This window comes from Ochotona curzoniae, unplaced genomic scaffold, assembly GCF_017591425.1.
Source record: "Ochotona curzoniae isolate NIBS_2020 unplaced genomic scaffold, NIBS_Ocur_1.0 contig_1, whole genome shotgun sequence".
NCBI lineage: Eukaryota > Metazoa > Chordata > Mammalia > Lagomorpha > Ochotonidae > Ochotona > Ochotona curzoniae.
The window spans coordinates 46,178,392-46,196,920 of record NW_024464918.1 but is presented as its reverse complement, the minus strand read 5'-3'; positions in this window follow the sequence as shown (position 1 = coordinate 46,196,920).

Genomic DNA, 18,529 nt, shown 5'->3' with positions numbered 1-18,529 from the left:
CTCTAAACACCAGGCCAGGAAAGGCAGTGGGTAGGGGAATGACACTCAAGGAACAACTCATTTACATGAACTTTGTTTGCTAAAGCAAACATAAAGTTACTAAAACTCTAACACAGTGCTAGAACCAGTGATGAAAAATGCATAGAAGCAAGGAGAATACTGTGGACAGGAATGTTAAATTGATGAAATTCCAGCCTCAGCTGCATTTCAGGGAGGACATTGTCCCTGGTGCAGGGCTGGGCCTCGGGGGACAAGGAGCTGAGCTATGATGTCCACTCTCATAGATCATGATGATGTCATGGCCACTGCGCAACGGCACAGGGCACAGTCACATCCACGTTGTCTGCTCTTGGCCTCAAGGCTCCAGCAGACAGGACAGAGTGGCCTCCGTGAGACCCCAGAAGCCTCGGCTCAGACCGCTCAAGGACCCATCAGGGAGCTTCAGATCTGCAGCCCAGCTGCTCCCATGGGACAGGGCCTGCTGCTGGTTAACAGTCATAGACACGGCTCTCTGTGGCTGGGTAAGAACTACAAGGGTCATAGTTGGGTTTCTGCTCCGGGCCCTGACCACCTCTGGACCCTCAGCTCTGTCCACGTAGGCGAGGCTTCCTGGGAAAACTGGCAGGTGACAGAGGACCTGCCTGCATCTCAGTGGAGTCCCTACCACCATGACATGGACCAGGCCTTGCCCTGCATCCCACCCATCTCAGTCATTCTCTGCACCTGCCACAGTGAGTGTCTGGTTCTGCTGCCCAAGGGGGACAGGAGGGTCATTAGTGAACAAACTAGCCCAACTCAGACAGGGCTGAGAAGAAGTCTGCACTGCACAAACACCATGGACTCTGGGCTGGCTGCTGTGGGAGGGGTGGGGTCAGGGGGTATCCGGTCCTGGTCTGTCCAGCAGGGCTGGCTGCTGTGGGAGGGGTGGGGGCACAGGGTATCCGGTCCTGGTCTGTCCAGCAGGGCTGGCTGCTCACTGCCTAGACCAGAGCTGCTTTGCCAGCACCTTGGGGGAGAAATGAAGCAACATCAGCCAATTCCACCCTAGGTCACCTCTGTGCAGTCCCAGCATGTCCACAGGTGGCCCTGGGCGCTGGCCGTGGTGCTGATCCTGTAGTCCAGCAGTGGCCCTGGGCGCTGGCCGTGGTGCGGATCCTGCAGTCCACCAGGTCAGAGGCAGCCCTGGGCGCTGGCCAGGGTGCTGACTCTCCACAAGGTGGCAGCCCCAGTGCTGAGGTTGGCTCTGCAGCAGGTCCCTGCTGAACCAGTGGGGCAGTGACTGGCCCCAGAGCCTATTCTCTGGTCATCTGTTGGTCTGCCAATAGAGAAGGAGCTAGAGGAAGAGAACGGTTATAGACATTAGGCACCTGTCATGGCTGCTCCATACCCAGAGATCTCCCTGCTAGCCCGAGGATTCTGGCCCTAATAACACTCCAAGAGTTCTGTCTGCAGTGCTCCTCACCACGTGCCTCCCCTGCAGTGGCCCGGGCGTGGCCAGTAGGACACACAGGAAGGACACGCGTGTCTCCAGGCCTGCTCCAGGCAGGCTGACGTGTATGTCGCCCACGTTCGTCCACAGCAGTGGGAAGCTGGTGCTGTCACAGAAGTGTGCCTTGTGCAGTTCTCTGCATTGTCCCATAAAGGAATCCATGTTCCTGGGAAGCAGTGAGGGCAGGTCAGAGGTGGCCTCTGCCAGCACATAGCACTTCCAGGGGCCTCCTGGGGGTTCTGGGATCCTGGGCCCACCTCCTCCTGTCTAGGGTGTGACCTCATCTTCCCAGGCCACCTTCGTCACCAGGCAGTGGCAGTCTGGGTACAGTCGAACTGGTGCAGACCCTGTGGGCTGTGTGCTCCAGGGGACCTCTGTTACCAAGGAGAGGGACCTGGGGGTTCAGCTCTGTGACCCCTTGGCTGTGTCTTCAAGGGGACCTCTGTTACCAAGGGGAGGGACCTCGGGGTTCAGCTCTGTGACCCCTTGGCTGTGTCCTCAAGGGGACCTCTGTTACCAAGGGGAGGGACCTGGGGGTTCAGCTCTGTGACCCTGGGCACAGTGGGAGCAGGCTGCCTGTGACCATTGCAGGTTTGGGCCTCCTGGGGTGGGCAGCGCTGGGAAGCAGCTGTGCTGGGCGGGCAGCGCTGGGAAGCAGCTGTGCTAGGCATGGGTGTTTGGGCCTCTGGCTGCTGTCTCTGAGCCCCAGCCTCCCCTCTGCTTTGTAGGAGCTCTGGGAGCCCCTCCCCAGCTCTGCCCTTCTCCTTTCCTTTGTGGGAAGTCCCAGGCCACAGTGTTCTCCGGGGGTCACAGGAAGTGGAGACCCTTCACCTGTGTGCCCCTCCCACCCACAGCACATGTGTTCCTCCCACAGTATGGAGGGACAGATGTTCCGTCTGGACTCAGAGTCCACCACATCTTAGTGTGACCTGTGCTCTAACTCCTGGTCACCTCATCCTGTGGCAGGACAGGAGGCTTCCCCTCTGACCCTGTGAACATGACCTCCACATGAGCTCAGCTGTGACAGGCCAGTGAATGCCGTGTGCTGTGCTTGCTGACCTGTTCAAGGGTCAGCAATGTCCCTGCACAAGGTCAGTGCATCACAAACATGACCTCAACACCCACGGCCCTGCTCTGTCTTCTGTATCAAGGACAAAGTGTGAAGCCCCTTTACACGTGGGAAAGCAGGCTGTTCTCCAAGCCCAGAGCGATGTGGGCCATAGAACCTCAGGGAAATGGGCAGACTGCACATGGGGAAGACCTCTGCCAAGTGCAGTGTGGACACATCACACTAGAGAGGATCAAGAGTCAGCACAGCTCCAGGGGGCCCTGAGACTGGGGCCTGGCTGGGAGAAGACCCCTCCCAGGGCCGTGAGCCTGAGTGGGGATGGAGCAGCCCACTGAACCTGGGGGACTCTGTGCATCTGTGGGGGACTGGAAGGGACAGGCCACAGGGCTCTGTTTCCCACACAGACAGCAGTGTGGGAGAGTGGGCAGAGCACACAGAGCAGACCTGAACCCCAGGGAGGCTGCAGCTGGGAGCAGGGGTCTTCAGAGATGGCTGCTGGTGGGTGACAGCTCCAGCCCTGCTGCTGGTGATCTAACTGTAGCTGCTTCACAGTGACACACACAGACCACTCCCCTGGGGTATGTCTGGATAGTATACTGGGCAGGGCATCCTTCCTGTTAGAGCTGGCCCACCTGCTCAGCTCCAGTTCCCCCTCTGGGTACCCTAGGTGGTGGCCTGACACACCTGTCCACTGAAAGATGTGTTCCTTATGTGGACCCCTGCTGATCTCCAGTGTGGAACTCTGTAACGGAGTGCCCAGCAGCCGGGCCACTGTGTCTGTCCGGCCTTGCTGTCCCCACTGTGAACACATTCCCCCCAAGAATGTCTGCTCCCCCCATAGGACACACAGGGCCATCTGTGGACACTTTCTGTCAGTGAGGACTGCGGGGGACACAGGAGGTCTCAGGTTCAAACTCTGAGCAAAGTGGTCCCTCCACCCACTGCTCCATCCTGCTGTCCCTGCAGTGGGCCATAGATATGGCAGCCACAGCAGCCTCTGACACCTCCATCCTGCTGCTGTGAGGAAGGAATCGCCTCCTGCCCCCACATGGTGAAGGACAGGGAGGAAGAACAGTCCCCACATGGTCACGAAACACCTGGCTTGCACAGGACTGCCCAGGCTGCCCTGGTACGTGTGGGTGCTTCCTGGCAATGGCCACACACACCCACAGTGAGAGCTCAGCCACTGTGTGAATCTCTGGATGAGACCCTCACTCCAGCTCCCCCAGTGGGGCTTTGCTCTCAGAGTTCATGTTCTGTTGTGGCCTGTAACCAAGGAAGTGAGGTCACTTCCTGTGGGTTCCATCATGGACCCTTCCTCCAGGAAGTGCTCCTCCGGACTCCCTGGGCTGCTGACTGTTCCTGTCCTGCCTGATGTCACCCTCTTAACTGCACACGAGTATGCAGATGCAGCCCCATCCCTCAGCGCTCTGCAGAGACCTGGATGGGGTCGGGCTCCCTCAGACACCCACAGACTCACCCACGGGCGGGGCTGCCAGGTGAGGCTCCAGGTGTGTGCAGGGAGCAGGTGATGCAGGGCAGTGAGGTGAGTGACTCAGGAGGGCCACTGCCCAGGAGGGCCAGGGAGGCAGGAAGAGCACATGACCCCCAACCAACCGCCTCACTCCTGTGACTTCACTGAATCCCTGGACAGCCACTGGGTCATGTGACTCCATCCCACCCACCAGGACTGTGGCAGAGTGCACATGATAGGTGCAGGACCTCAGCTGACAGTCACGAGGGGTGGCAGGTGTGGCCTGGCACCTTGCAGGTGACCCATCATGCCTGGCTGCCATCCTTCTTGGAGTTTGGAAACAGCTTGACTGAGGAGTTCAGTGGTTTGGAAGCTCTGCCCCACCCTCACCATGTCCTCTGGTCACTGCTGGCAGTGGAGGGCATGAATGGGAGGAGCCTGGTGCCCCCATGTGTGTCCCTTGCTGTGTCTGCACCTAGAGGGAGCAGGAGAGCTGGGAGCAAGGCCAGGACGGGGGAAGCCCACATAGCTGGAAGTTTCCTCTTGTTGCCTGGATCCCCGGGATGCTAGTATGTCCTCCCCAGGTAGGGTGGTGGCAGTGACCGTCCAGTGGGGATGAGCTGTGGGTTTCTGTGTATGTCCTTATAAGGAGTGCAGGTGGGTGTGGCCTCTTCCCCAGGACTGAGACATTCCAGATCTAAGACAAGTGCAGGACCAGTGGAGTGCTGGGAGCTGCCAAGGCCAGCCTAGGCTGCTGGCTCCTGGCTGCCGCCTCCCTGGCTCCAGGGAGCTGCCAAGGCCAGCCTAGGCTGCTGGCTCCTGGCTGCCGCCTCCCTGGCTCCAGGGAGCTGCCAAGGCCAGCCTAGGCTGCTGGCTCCTGGCTGCCACCACCCTGGATCCAGGGCTCCCCCTCCTGTGATGTCTGCACAGCAGGCTGAGGAGCAGGGGCCTGTGTGCCCCACAGGGGTGCTGGTGTCATGGTTACCCTGACAGGAGGGGTCAGAGGAATCCCCACAGGGGTGTGGACCAGGGGTCAGTGCAACTTGTCAAGGCAGGAAGAGGCTGTGACCAAGGATACCCACCCCCTTCTAGCTCAGTGGGCCTCCTGGCCTTGCAGCCTGCCCCTCCCTGGCCAGGCCTCTGTCCCCAGGTGGAAGGTAATGATGTGCTCACTGTCTCTCTACGCTGGCCAGTGTCCACTGTGGGCAGGACTGTTGCACCTCTGTGGGGGACCTGTCAGCAAGGAAGGGTGTGAGGCCTGGGACGGGCCTGGGATGGGAGACACATATCCTGACACCCACAGAGAAAAACTCAAGGTCCCAAAGGAATACACCATGGGTAGTTCATCTGCCCCCTTGGCTACACATTTCCTTTATTTTTCTCAACAGTTTTTTGCTTTTAAAATATTTTTATTTATTTGAAAGACTTAAAGAGACCATATCTGCTCAGGTCATGACTGGGTGAGTCTGAAGCCAGGAGCCAGAAGCCCCTCTGGTTTTCCTAGGTGTGTGTCAGTGCCCAGGGACCTGAGCCATCCTCCACTGCTTTTCTCAGGTGTGTCAGAGTGGGGTGGGGTGGAGAGGGGTGCTGCAGCGAGGGAGCTGAGAAGATGGCAGGACCTCAACTGCGAGGCAGCAAGACTGGGTCAGGGGAAGCTGCTGGCACCAATGGCTCCCACAGGGGATGGGGTCTCCTTGAGGGGTTTTCAGCCCCTTAGTGAGGGGCTGGAGAGTCAGGTGACTCAGTCCCTCCCTTGGCCATCCTGTTGGTGTAGGGCATGGTAGGTCCCATCTCAGCGCCATACTTCCTGGAGAAGCCTAGCTACACCCGATTTCATGATGCAACCCCACCCCCTGCCGTCCCAAACACACGGACCACGAGCCCAGGCTGTGCAGTTCTAATCTGGACAAACGGGACAGCAGAGGAGCCTGGGGTCTCTTTCAGGCCTGCCCTGGGGGCTGTGGTCAGGAAGGGCGGTGTCCAGCTCCAGGCCAGGTCTTGGTGGGATTACCTGTCCCTCTCACAGCTTTCCTCCCAGGAGCCAGCAAGGGGCTTCCCAAGGGCCAACATAATGGCTGCAGTTGGGGATTCTGAACAGACCCCGTGCTGTGCTGACCACAGCCTCTGACCCCCGTTCTCTGTAGCGGACTCATGCTTCCAGGATCTGGGACCAGCTGCCCATCCACATTAGGTGGACAAGGAGGGTTCTGGGAGCCCGGGCCCAAAGTAGTGGCTGGGGAAGTGGAAGAAGGGGGTGGGAAAACCGGGTAGCAGGCAGCACAGGGTGCAAAGCTGGCTTCTGTGCACAGTGGGGTGAGTGCAATGCCGTCCACAGCCGTGGGGTTAGAGAGAGTACAGGGATGATGATGATGATGGGATTTTAGGAGATGCACACGCTGCCCTGATTTGCATATTACATGGAGTGAGCACCCATGCATGGACACAGACAGCTGAGGCGCTAGTAAGCTGACCACCCCCATTCCCAGGAGAAACACCAAGTCCTCCAAGAGTGGCTGCCGTGGGACAAGGGACTCTGAGGTCCAGCTGGCCACTCCCTCCCCTTCTCCCGGCAGGATGCCTGCAGCCTCCCCTCTCCTTAACTGCCCAGTTGCATGGTTTGAGTGACACCAGCACCCTGTAGTCTCCTGACCCATGCTTCCACTTTGTCCATCTTGGCAGCACCTGTGTGCCCCATTGTTAGTCCCTCCTAGGACCCCAGCCACCAGCCCTGCTCCCTCCTGACCATAGGGCCAACAGGCCAGCCTGGGAGCTTGAGGACTGCCCAGCACAGCCAGGTGCCCCCTCCCAGGAGAGAGTGGGGATTGTTGTGACCTGGTCTGATGAGCTGGGGCCCCAGGAGCCCAGCAGCAAGTCACCTCTGCCAGGAAGGGGCTCCGGGGCCATAGGGGCTGGGCAGGGGCAGAGGAGGGGTCCAATCTGTGCGGTCAGGAGTAAGGACGTGTCTCTCTGCTGGCCAGTCCTCTGCCTGGGCCTCGGCAGGACACATGGGGAAGCTAGCCAGGGGACACGTGGACTCCAGACGGCTCCTGCAAGGTGACAGCCTGCAGTGACCTCAGGTCAAATGCTGAGTGAGTGACAGCAGAGACGGTTCATGCCCAAACTTTTATTAATGACGGTGAAGCATGTTCTCTGTGTGGGGGGCCCTGTTGAGGCATGGGGGACACACCTAGGTGCGGTCAAGATGCAGGGTCAGCAGGATGGAGTGCAGGGCTACATGGAGATGGGTGCCCTAGCCCTCATCACCTGCAGCGGGGGTGGGAATAGGCAGGGTGTGGGCGAGGTCTGGTGGTGTGTGGGACCAGGCCCATGGCCCACTGAGCAGCAGCAGCCCAGGAGCCAGGCCTGCAGCCCCACTCAGGGGTCTACACTTATGGTAGGTGGGCTGCATTCGAAGCTCGGGAACGTGACGTGCCCCACTTTGACGTTCCCAGTTCCAAGGAATGCACATCCTTCTGGGCTGATGTTGGAGGGGCCTTTGATTGCAAGCTTGTACTGTGCACCTTCTTTGCGAACCTCAGAGTCTAGAAAGGTGGGCGGGATGGGGGGGAGTTAGGGGAGAGAAGCTGAGTGCTGTGGACCAGCATACATGGCCTGCTGCGAGAGATGCCGGCAGCCCTGTGCTCCCTGCCTCCTGAGATGCCACCGGATGCCGGCAGCCCTGTGCTCCCTGCCTCCTGAGATGCCACCGGATGCCAGCAGCCCTGTGCTCCCTGCCTCCTGAGACGCCACTGACCCCTGTCCCAGCCTAGGAGGATGTCCTGGCCCTCCTCACCCAGGGTGGGCTCAAGATCCCACTCCTCTCTGCCCTCAGTGCTGCCTGCCTCAGTTCTCCTGAGCAGAAGCAAAGGCGACGGGAAGGGACGGGAAGGGACAGAGGGGTTGGCTGTAGCGGTCTCGTGGGGAAGCAGCCAGAGGCCACTGAGCCCGGGCACTAGGGATGGAAAGCAGCATTTCCCTGTGGTCAGTTGACACCAGAGGCCTGGTTGTGTGAGGAGTCAGACAGGACAGGCAGGTAAGGCTTTTCTGGGCCCTGATGAAGTTACCTTTCGGGTGTTAGCTGAGCTCCTCCTAGAATGAACATCTCAATCCCCACCCCTCAGCAAGCAGACTGGCCAACCCTGGTCACTGCCAAAGGAATGGCCACCACAGTTGATCTTCAGGGCCAGGAAGGAAGCTATGGTCTCACCTTTTGTACTGGGGCAAGGTGGTAAAAATTATTGCCCTTGGGGTAGTTCATGTAAACCCCTTTCCGGGGATGGTGTATAAAAGACACCTTTTCCTCCCTTGGAGCTTTGTCCCATCACGAAGGCTGGAGTTTCTCTTTCCTAAATAAATCACACTTCACAAACTAGAGTGTCCGCATGAACATTCCTCTTTCATGTGAGACAAGAATGGAGGTTGCTGCCGTGTCTTGCCTCGAAAAGTCCTACAATAGCAGCACTGCAACAGCAGCTCAGGACCAGGAGCCCAGAGCAGGCTCTCCCTGCCACAGGCATCCCAGCCTCACCCCTTGTCATGCCACCCCTCATCCATGTTGACCTAGCTCCTAGCACCCCTGAAGGAACCGCAGCCCCAGACATACCATCGATCTCAAATTCTGCAGTCAGATTGACGCACTGCTCATGTTCTTCGCATGTCAGAGGTGTCCCGTCACAGGAGTCATCCTCCGCTATGCACGCAGGACATTCTTTGTCGTCAGTAACAGCTAATGGGACTTCTGGGAGGTCTGGGAGGAAAGAGTCTCACTCAGGACACAGCACTGCAGGAAGAGGGCAGGCAAGCAGGGAGAGCCTGGGGGTAGAAAGATCAAGTCCCAGCCTTGAAGTATCCCATAAACCCGGACACTCTGAAGACACTGAACCCCAGATATCCCTGCAGCCCACCCAGTCTCCACGAGCCTGTAGGGGAAGTGGTTAGAGCTGAAGCCAACCCTCAGCCAGCACCAGCCTCCACGTGTGACTGACACTGCACCTGCATCTCAGGCAGGTGCACATGCACACACAGGGTTCCAGCAGGCAGGGCTTCCAGCCAGAGCAGCAGTTCTAGAGCGTGGGGCAGCACCCTGAGCCCTGAGGCTCCTGCAGGGCTCCTGAGGTCAGAGCCTCTTTAGTGATAAATGAGGACCAGCTCTCAGCCTGAATTTCTGAGTGGTGAACAGTGACAGGGGGAGGCACAGGGACAATAGTTCTCTGGGTCCTCAGTCCCTTTGCAGACTTGGAGTCTTCCCAGCAGCGCCGAGGTCCCAGGTCTGAGAACTGCACAGGAGCCCACATGCCTCTCCCAGCAGCCAGAAAGGCGTCTGACCCAGCAGCCCTTACTACTGCTCTGGGGACACCTGTGTCCCACCATGGGCTGGATCCCAGTTCTGGCTCCACTCCTGACCCAGCTTCCTGCCCACGTGCACCCAGGGAGGCATGGAGTGCTGACTCAGGTCCTAGAATCCCACTGCCCCGGTGGAAGACCCAGCCTGTGTTCCCAGCTCCTGCTTTGTCCTGGCCCAGCCTCCAGCGCTGTGGGAACAGGGCGTGAACAAGCCAGGGAAGACTGTGTGTCCTGAGCTGCCTCTCTGCCTCTGGGGTAAAAGGAGAACCTGGAATGAATCACCAAGGCTCCCTCAGCCTGGAGAGCTGCTGCCTGTCGGTGCTGAGCAGGCCGTGCTGGCCGTGCTGTGTGCCCTGGCTGCTGTCACTCAGGGTGAGTGTCACTCATGTGTCACAGGAGGGTCTAGGCTGGAGGTGTCCCCCGTGCGTGGGGAGCACAGTGGCAAACGGAGAGCCAGGCTTGAAGGATGAGCTCAGGGGACCTGTGAGCAGCACCCACCTTCTGGAGGGCCACAAACACAGGGCTCCCCTTCCTCAACTGTTTTTGTCTTAAACCAGGCAGGTGGCTCGTCATTATTCGACACCTTGACACCAAAGGCCAGCGACATGCCCGCGGGCAGTGTTGAGCAGAACTTCTCATGGTAATGCTTGTGCTCTCCACCTGCACAAAGGCAGAAACAGACCGTGAGACCCAGGGATGAGAGGTGAGGAGCCTGGGGACCCTGAAGGGCAGCTGCAAGAACACTTCCCTCAGCTCCGTGCAGACCTGGACACAACCCAGAGGGCTTCCTGGGAGAGGAAAGCTGCCCCTCCCTGGTGTGAGCAGCTATTTGAAAATCCCATCCTGGACCCAGCGCCATTTCCTCTTCCTCACAGCTCACAAAATTCGGCTGGTCTAACCAACCACCAATCAGATGTAACTGGCATTTCACCTGAGAATCCCACCCCCAATCTCCCAACCCCGCCCACTCACCAATCATCCCCAGGCATTCACCTGCAGGCACCAATCCCCTGGGACCTTCCCTCAATCCCTCCCAATCCTGCCCCCCACGCCTAGCAGGCCTACCTGAACATAAGAGGCCCCAGGGGCCTCCATCTTCCCTTTTTCCTCCCACTCACCCTCCACCACCTCCATCCCGTTGCTGCCCCGCTGGAATAAACCTCCTAAGATAATTAGTTTCGTCCATGTCCAGGTGAGCCCAGGTCAGCCTCAGCCTCCTTCCTGCCCTGTCCACCCTCTCCAGCCCTGCCTGCGGCTGCTCACAGGGTAAAGGAGTTTGCAGTGCAGGCTCACCTACAATCCAGTCGGCCTTGGAACACCCACAGCTGACGGTTCCTTCAGGACACTGGGATGAAGCGTCATCACCATCTTCAGCACAGTTGTCAGCATATGGTGGAAATGAAACACACTGTGGACACTCCAGGGACTCTGTGGAGACGGACAGTCCTCGTGGTCCACACCCAGGGACACTCACAGGACGGAGCACCCTGCCCACATCAAGGTCAAAGCGGATCACGTTCTCACCTTCTGACGACCCCCAAACTAGATGGCAGAGCAAAGAGCACCCCCATCTGTTCCCCTTTCCACAGTGGGGAGCCCCCGGCTGGGCCATGAACCCATGGGGAGCACAGGAGCCTTCCACACCCCACTGACACAAGGGACAGACACTGCATACAGGAGGAGGGTCCTGGGTCTGGGGCCCACACAGCTTCTCTCACCTACAGCTGCCACGGCGAACATGGCCATGAGGCCAAGGACCAGGATGCTCCTCATGGTGCTGGGGCTGACTCTCACGGGGGCGGAGCCTGCAGACACAGGGAGGCAGCCAGGTGGGGGACGGCCCATCACCGCACAGTGGCCAGGACTTGGAGCGCAGAACACTGAACCCACACCAGTGGCCCAGGAGCACAGAAGCTCCATACTCCACAGTACAGAATTTTGGCACTTGTGTGGAAGACAGCCCAGGGCACGTCCATGGAGCTGCTCAGCTGCAAAGTGAACAGGGGACTGCCCAGACTGCCTCGGCATTCACACTCTCCAGGGCATTCACATCTGAGCACCAGCTCCCATCCAGACACCTGCCGCCCAGCTCCACATGTGAGTCATCCTGTACCACCTCGTATGTGTGTGCCACCTCATTTGCACCAGGACCACCGGCGTGTCACAGCTCATATACCTGACCCACAGGGGCAGCCAGGCACTGAACCAGCACCAAGGAAGAAATCGAGCCCTCACAGGGTCAGGTAAGACTCTCAAAGTCTAGGTGCCCCTTCAGGTAAGTGTCAGAACCAGGGCCTTGCCTGTGTTCCTCAGAGTGACCCTGCACTGCCTCCCTGCAGAGGACAGCTGTCAGATCCCAACCAGAAACAGGCACAGAGCTGGGGCCGAGACCACATTCAGATGGCCTGGGCTCAGAGCAGCTCAGGGGGCCCGCAGCTGGCCTTGCCCTGCACTTACCCCTCAGCCCTCAGCACTGCCCTGCGCTGACCCCTCGGCTCTCAGCCCTGCCCTGCACTGATGATTTATTCCTCATTGACTCTATGAACCATGCCCATGCAGAGACAGTTAAGGTCAAGTTCACTGGCACTCAGGGAAGGGTCATTTCCTGTGGCAGCACTCCCACTCCCAGGGCACAGGAGCCACTCCTCTAGGGGTGGGCTTGGGCACCAGCACCCACTGCAGAAAGCCCCTGGCAGGCTGCTGTCCTTGGGCTTCCATGGGAGCAGAGCCGCACTGCCACACCCCCCTTGTCCTGTGCAGACCAGGTCCAGGGGACAGTGAGGAGCCCAGCTTCCCTGGGGAACTGCAGCCCCTCCCAGCTCACCTCACACATCCACATGGCACACCCATGCCACACAGACAGGCCACACATTCACACCATTCCACAAACACCACAACCCACCATGTGTGAACACCACACTGCATACAACACACACATCACAGCATCCCCACAATGTAAGCCACATCACACACATGTACTTGCTATACATGCATGCCACACATGTTCATTATACAGCATGCTATACACTGCATCTCACACACAAACATACCACTGTACACATGCATATCACATAACACGTCAGATATACACATGTGACACCACATCGCAAACACAACATGCTAAACCATACAAAACACATATACCACAACACACATCACTCACCTCACACCTAACATGTGCCACAATACCCACATCTCACACAGCACATACAACATGCAACACAGCAATACAACATATGACACACACCACACACACAGCACATACAACACACTGCACACACAGCGCACACATTACAACCACAACTCATAACTCATTCCACACTACCCACATACGGCACCCACAGCACATACAACATACAACACATCAGTACAACACAGTACATAGAACACACGGCACATACAACACAAGCACACACAGCACAACCACAATACACTACTCAGGCCACAATGATCACATACAACACACATGCACATACGTGGGCCATTCACAGTAGACACCATGTTATACTCAGCCACACAGTCACTACCCACACTGAGCCAGGACCTCTGGGCTTCCTGCTGGCTGGGTGTGAAGGAGGCCCAGCTACATCCCAGGAGGGCCCACCTGTTTCCCGTGGGCCACACTGCCTCACGGTGACATGACCACCACGAAGTTAAAGGGCGTGTCCCCTGTGATGACCTGCTGGTCAACCTCCTCCCCAGAGGTCCACAGATCCAAGACCTAGCTCAGGGACATAGTCAAACTCAGACCCAAAGCTGACCCTGTGTGGGACTCAGAGCCCCTGTGCCCTTTCCTGGGTTAGAGGCACGGGAGTGTCAGGGTCCAGGCAGGGCCCCATTCGGGTGAGCAGAGCAGCTTCTGAGACATTCCTGAACCCGCCACATCCTGTATCTGGGACAGTCCTACTACCCGGCAGGGCCCTGCTGCCACAGCTGACGTCTCCTACACCGGGGAGCACAGCTCAGAGCTGTGAGGGTGCAGCACACACAGGGATGGCACACACACACACACTGGCAACATGGCACATACACATTACCCCTGAGTGACACAACACAGACACCATGCATGTGACAAAAGCGGGAGACACACACACACACACACACACACACCGGCAACATGGCACATACACAGTACATGAGTGACATGGCACACAGACACCATGCATGTGACACAACCGGGAGACACAGCACACACACACACACACACACACACACACACACACACACACACACACACACACACACACACCGGCAATATGGCACATCCAGCTCAGAGTTGAATGACACCAAACCACGTCCCAGCCCACGTCCTCCCTCCACTCCAGGGCCTGCTCTCCACAGCTGCTGACAGCAGAGGACAACGCCAAGGAGCAGCAGCTACGAGACGTCCTGTCTGCACGGCAGCAGGACAGGACCTGGACCGGCCCTGGGTCCATCCTGTGTCTCGGCCTCTCCCAGGCTCAGCCCCGGCCCCACGGCCCCTCACCTTCTGGATCTGGCCTGAGATGGTCCTGGGGGAGGTGGGTCCCGTAGCAGGGGAGCAGGTGAGAGGTACCTTATATAGCACATGGCCACACCAACAGAAAGGGCGGCTGCCGCCCAGGGAGGGGCCTCTGGCTTCCAGGCTGCACCCTGCCATTCTACGCGAGGGCAGCACATGGCAGATTAACCCTTTGACAGCTGAGCACTGGCATGCTCTGGGGTCTGAGAGCTACAGGGATTCCTGCCACCCTGGTCAAGGCCGGCTTTGGCTGAGGGGCCAGGGAACAGGTGAGAGCGGCAGTGTCCACTACAGGCTGGGACCTAGGGATGTGGTCTCATGTGACAGCCTGTTCATGACAAGTCTTCATGAGCTGCCCCATTTACAGGAGGGAAACATAGGAAGGACCCTGGTGGGCACCAAGCTGGGCATGCTTGGGGCTCAGAACCTGTGTGGGAACAGGGTTCTGGTCTCCAGGAGCCAGAGTCCTCGCCTCACTGTGTTTCAAGGTCCCTACCCTTCAAGGTTCCCTCAAGCAGCCCCAGGAGATGGGGTGCTAGGTCATCAGGGTCAGGCAAAGCAGGGAGATTGGCTCTGTGCCCTCTACTACCCACCCCGCAACCCACACTGCCCCTGTGAGCCCTGCTGTCTGGGCTCCAGCTCCTGGTCTGCAGCAGGGACCTCAGGCACCACTCTGGCAGCTGAGGAGTTCTGCCTCCTGGGACCCTGTTCCACACTGCCCATCCACACTGCCTGCAGCTCCCAGCAGGTGCAACCTCTGTGTTGCCACCAGCACCAGGGATGCTGATGGCTGTGCAGCTCTGGGGACTTACAAGGCTGGGAGCCTGGGGAGTTTGTGGGTGAGGATGGTCACTCCCTCAGCCTGCAGCACAGACCCCGAAAGGCCCAGCTCCCCACTGCAGAGCCTCTGACCACAGCCCCCAGTTCCTCCTGTGGCTGTCCTTGCTGCATCTCAGCGGGACCCAGGGTCATCCTGGGGTCATCCTGAGGAGCAGGCTTTACCAACAGCATCCAAGTGTAGTAGACATGGGAGCCCAACCAACCTAGACCAGTGAGGACAAGGCAGGGAGGGCGCTACTCACATGGAAATTGGACATCCTGTCCAGCTCCACGGATGTGCATGGGGGTCACTGGGCCCGCCTCGTCCTCTGTCATGCAGGGAATACCCAGGCCAGCAGATCCCCAGGGACAGAACAAAGTGCTGGGAGAGAGCAGGACAGGACGCCTGGCTCTGTGTCCAGGCTGGGTCCCTCTGCCATGGGGACAGGACAGGGGAAACAAAGATAACCAGTGAAGATCATTAAAATGACAAGACAAAAATAAATTCACACCAAATACATCTCAGAAAGTTTACTGAGGGAACACAGAAAAGAAAGAATTCAGAAAGTTCTACTGAACCCAGTAAGAACTGTGTGTAGTATAATTTACCACTTGTCCCACCTCAACTTCCATGTAAAGGAAACTCAATTCCAGCTGGACACAGCCAGAGCTCAGGCTGCCCTGCCCTGGCCCCAGCTGAGGGCTTTGGTGTCTGGCTGCCAGGGGCTTCAGCTGGCATTCCCCTCCCCACAGCTGCCTGCTGCACAGGCTGACCCCGGCCCAGGCTCCCTTCCTCCAGGCACCTGCCACCTCTAGTGATAAACCCACTGAACGTGAACAGCTTAAACAAACCAAGCTCATTCAAATAAACACAACCAGAAATGTGCCTTCTCAAGGAGAAACACACTGTGCCAAAATACACTAATAGATTAAAACTAAAATAGATTAGAAAAAAATACATTTTAGAGTCACCATAACTAAATTGGAATTGCTACACTAAACTCAGATATAAAGGGACTGAAAGTAGGAAAACTGCTGTTATAAAAGTGTCAATTCTTCAGGAAGATGTAACATTACGGTCAGACACTCCCCTCGCAGACACACACAGCCCAGGCAGACCAAGGGAAGGCAGAGAGGAACAGCTCAGCAGCCAGAGACCCTGAGGCCCCATTTCCAGTCCCTGCAGGTCCTGACACAAGGACAACCAGGAGGCTGAGGCCTGACGCCCAGCACCCAGCCCTGCAGCAGCACCAGCTGAACCCCTCCTGCCCAGGTGTGGGGGGACACAGGGAGAGCCTGGGCCACAGCACGCCCTCAACCACAGTGGGTGAACGTGGACACCAAAGGTAAAAGGACTCAGGACTCCAGGAGTGTGTGGAGGGTGATGGATCCTGAGCCGCTGTGATGGTGGAGGCCACGTGTCTGCTTGTCTGGCCATGGTAGCCAGATGTTTGGTCTAATGGTGATTCTAGATGTTTCCATGACAGAGTCTATTAGTTGAGTTAACCATCTCATCTCATCCGATCATTCCCATATCTGGTGGTGTGTCTCCCAGGATTAGCCGAGCACTGAGCAGAGGGGTGACCACGTTCAGAGGGGGACATTCTCCCTGGCTGGTAACTTTGGGACGTGTGTAGTTACATATTCCAGCAGGTTGGGCCCTGCCCAGGAAGTCTGCTCTACATTGCATCACAGAGCCACCTTCCATTTCTTTCCTAGGTCCTCAGCCGACAACTGGATTAGAAGTTGAGCAGCCAGGACATGAGTTGGTACCGATACGGCATGCCGGCACACGTAGTGGATGACAAGCGTGCTACCCGGCCATGGCTGCTCTGGCTACGTGTGTCTTTAAGGTGAGTGTCTGATGATAACCTTTCTATGTTACTCATGAGCTGACACTTTCATAACTACAAAAAGTGCTTAGGTGTTCTTAACAGTGTCCTTATTGAATCTTTAGCTTTCTTTTATCTGACTTTAGTGTAACTAAGTATAGTAAACCCTATTGGAATGCAACTTTTTTTAGAAAATATTATTTTAACTTTGAATCTTTGTGTTTATTTTAGTACATGATGTTTCTTTCGGTTTCTTTCTGATGTGTTTACTTAGTGAGCTTGGTTTGTTTAAGCTGTTCACGTTCAGCGGGTTTATCACTAGAGGTGGCAGGTGCCTGGAGGAAGGGAGCCCAGGCCATGGTCAGCCTGTGCAGCAGGCAGCTGTGGGGAGGGGAATGCCAGCTGAAGCCCCTGCCAGCCAAAGCCCTCAGCTGGGACCAGGGAGGGGAGCCCTGAGCTCTGGATGTCTCCAGCTGGAATTGAGCGTCCTTTACATGGAAGTTGGGGTGTTACAAGTGGATAACACCTCAAAAGCTGCTCCCACACGAGGTTCTTTCGGGGTGCAGTGGGTCTTTTGAATCGTTCTTCGTTTATGTGAGCACACAGTCAAATCATCTGCTTTGCTTAAACTCCCACCCACTCAGCCTGAGGCCAGAGACTGGGTCTAAGCTGTAAGGAGGGGACAGAGGCCATGGTGTCATTTGATTAGTGTCTTCCCAGGAGCTCACCTGCAGCCTGTGGTCAGAGCCAGGGGCCACCAGGCACAGCCCAGCTAGTGTGTGGGTCTGTGCTCATAGCTGCCAGGGAGGGGAGAGAGCACAGGGCACCTCCTATCCCTGCTGGAGAGACAGGGCAGGGCCTCCCCAGGGCACTGTCCCAGCTGCCCCAGGCCTCCCCAGGTCATGGTCCCACCTGCCCCAGGCCTCCCCAGGACACTGTCCCAGCTGCCCCAGGTCTCCCTGGGTCATGGTCCCACCTGACTCAGAACCCTCTCCTTCCCCAGGGCACTGTCTCACCTGCCTCAGAACCCTCTCCTTCCCAGGGCACTGTCCTACTGCTCAGGACCCCATTCACTGCACAGAATGGACCTTCCCACCACCTGCCACTTCAGTGTCAGTCACATGTCAGTCATGTCAGTCATGTAGTTAGTCCCACTGTTGGTTACAGTCATGTACACAGTCACATGGTCCTACCGTCTTGCATTAACACACAATTAAGCAGTCCACAGCTCAGTCACACACCAGCCGCACAGTCCGTTCCCCCTCATTACTGCCCACTGAGTCCTCTGACACCGAGAACAGCCAGCAGCACGCCCCTTCTGCTTTCTGGTAGACACTGAGCCGCTCTGTAATGTTACAGCCTGGGGTCCTGCACAGTGGGACAAGAGTGGTCAGCCAAAGGAGTGTCCCCTGCCTCTCCTTGCCTCCTCTCCCCTCTTCTCCCCTCCTCTCCTCTCTCCTCTCCTGGGGACACCTTCCTCTCTTCTCCGTCCTCCTATGTCCTCTCAGTTGAGTCCTTCCTGGAGGGGCAGCTGAGCGTTGGCATTGGATGTTCAAAACCCAAGTACACAGTGGACAGCTCATTGCCTGGCCTCGCCTCCTGTCGCCGCTGCAGACACCCAGCCGGGAAATCACGGTCACCCAAGCAAGATCCAGGATTGCAGAGAAACCCCTAGGGGGCTGCAGAAAGGGAGACCAGCAAGCTGCACCCTGCAACGTGCAGTGAGGGACCCATCTGTCCTGTGAGTGAGGGACCCATCTGTCCTGTGGGTGAGTGACCGCTGATGCAGGGAACAGCAGGCTCAGCCTCCTGCTCTGACTGGGGAAGCCCCAGACACAAACACCTGGTAGCAGTGTTGATCTGAAGTCCACACAGACCAGGCCTCCCCTGGCAGTCTTACCAGGCCCTGAGGATATCCAGGGTTTCTGGAGCCCCTGGGGTTATCTCAGCCTGCAGTCTGATCAAGTCCAGGGGACAGGCGAGGGACGCAGCTGCCCACATC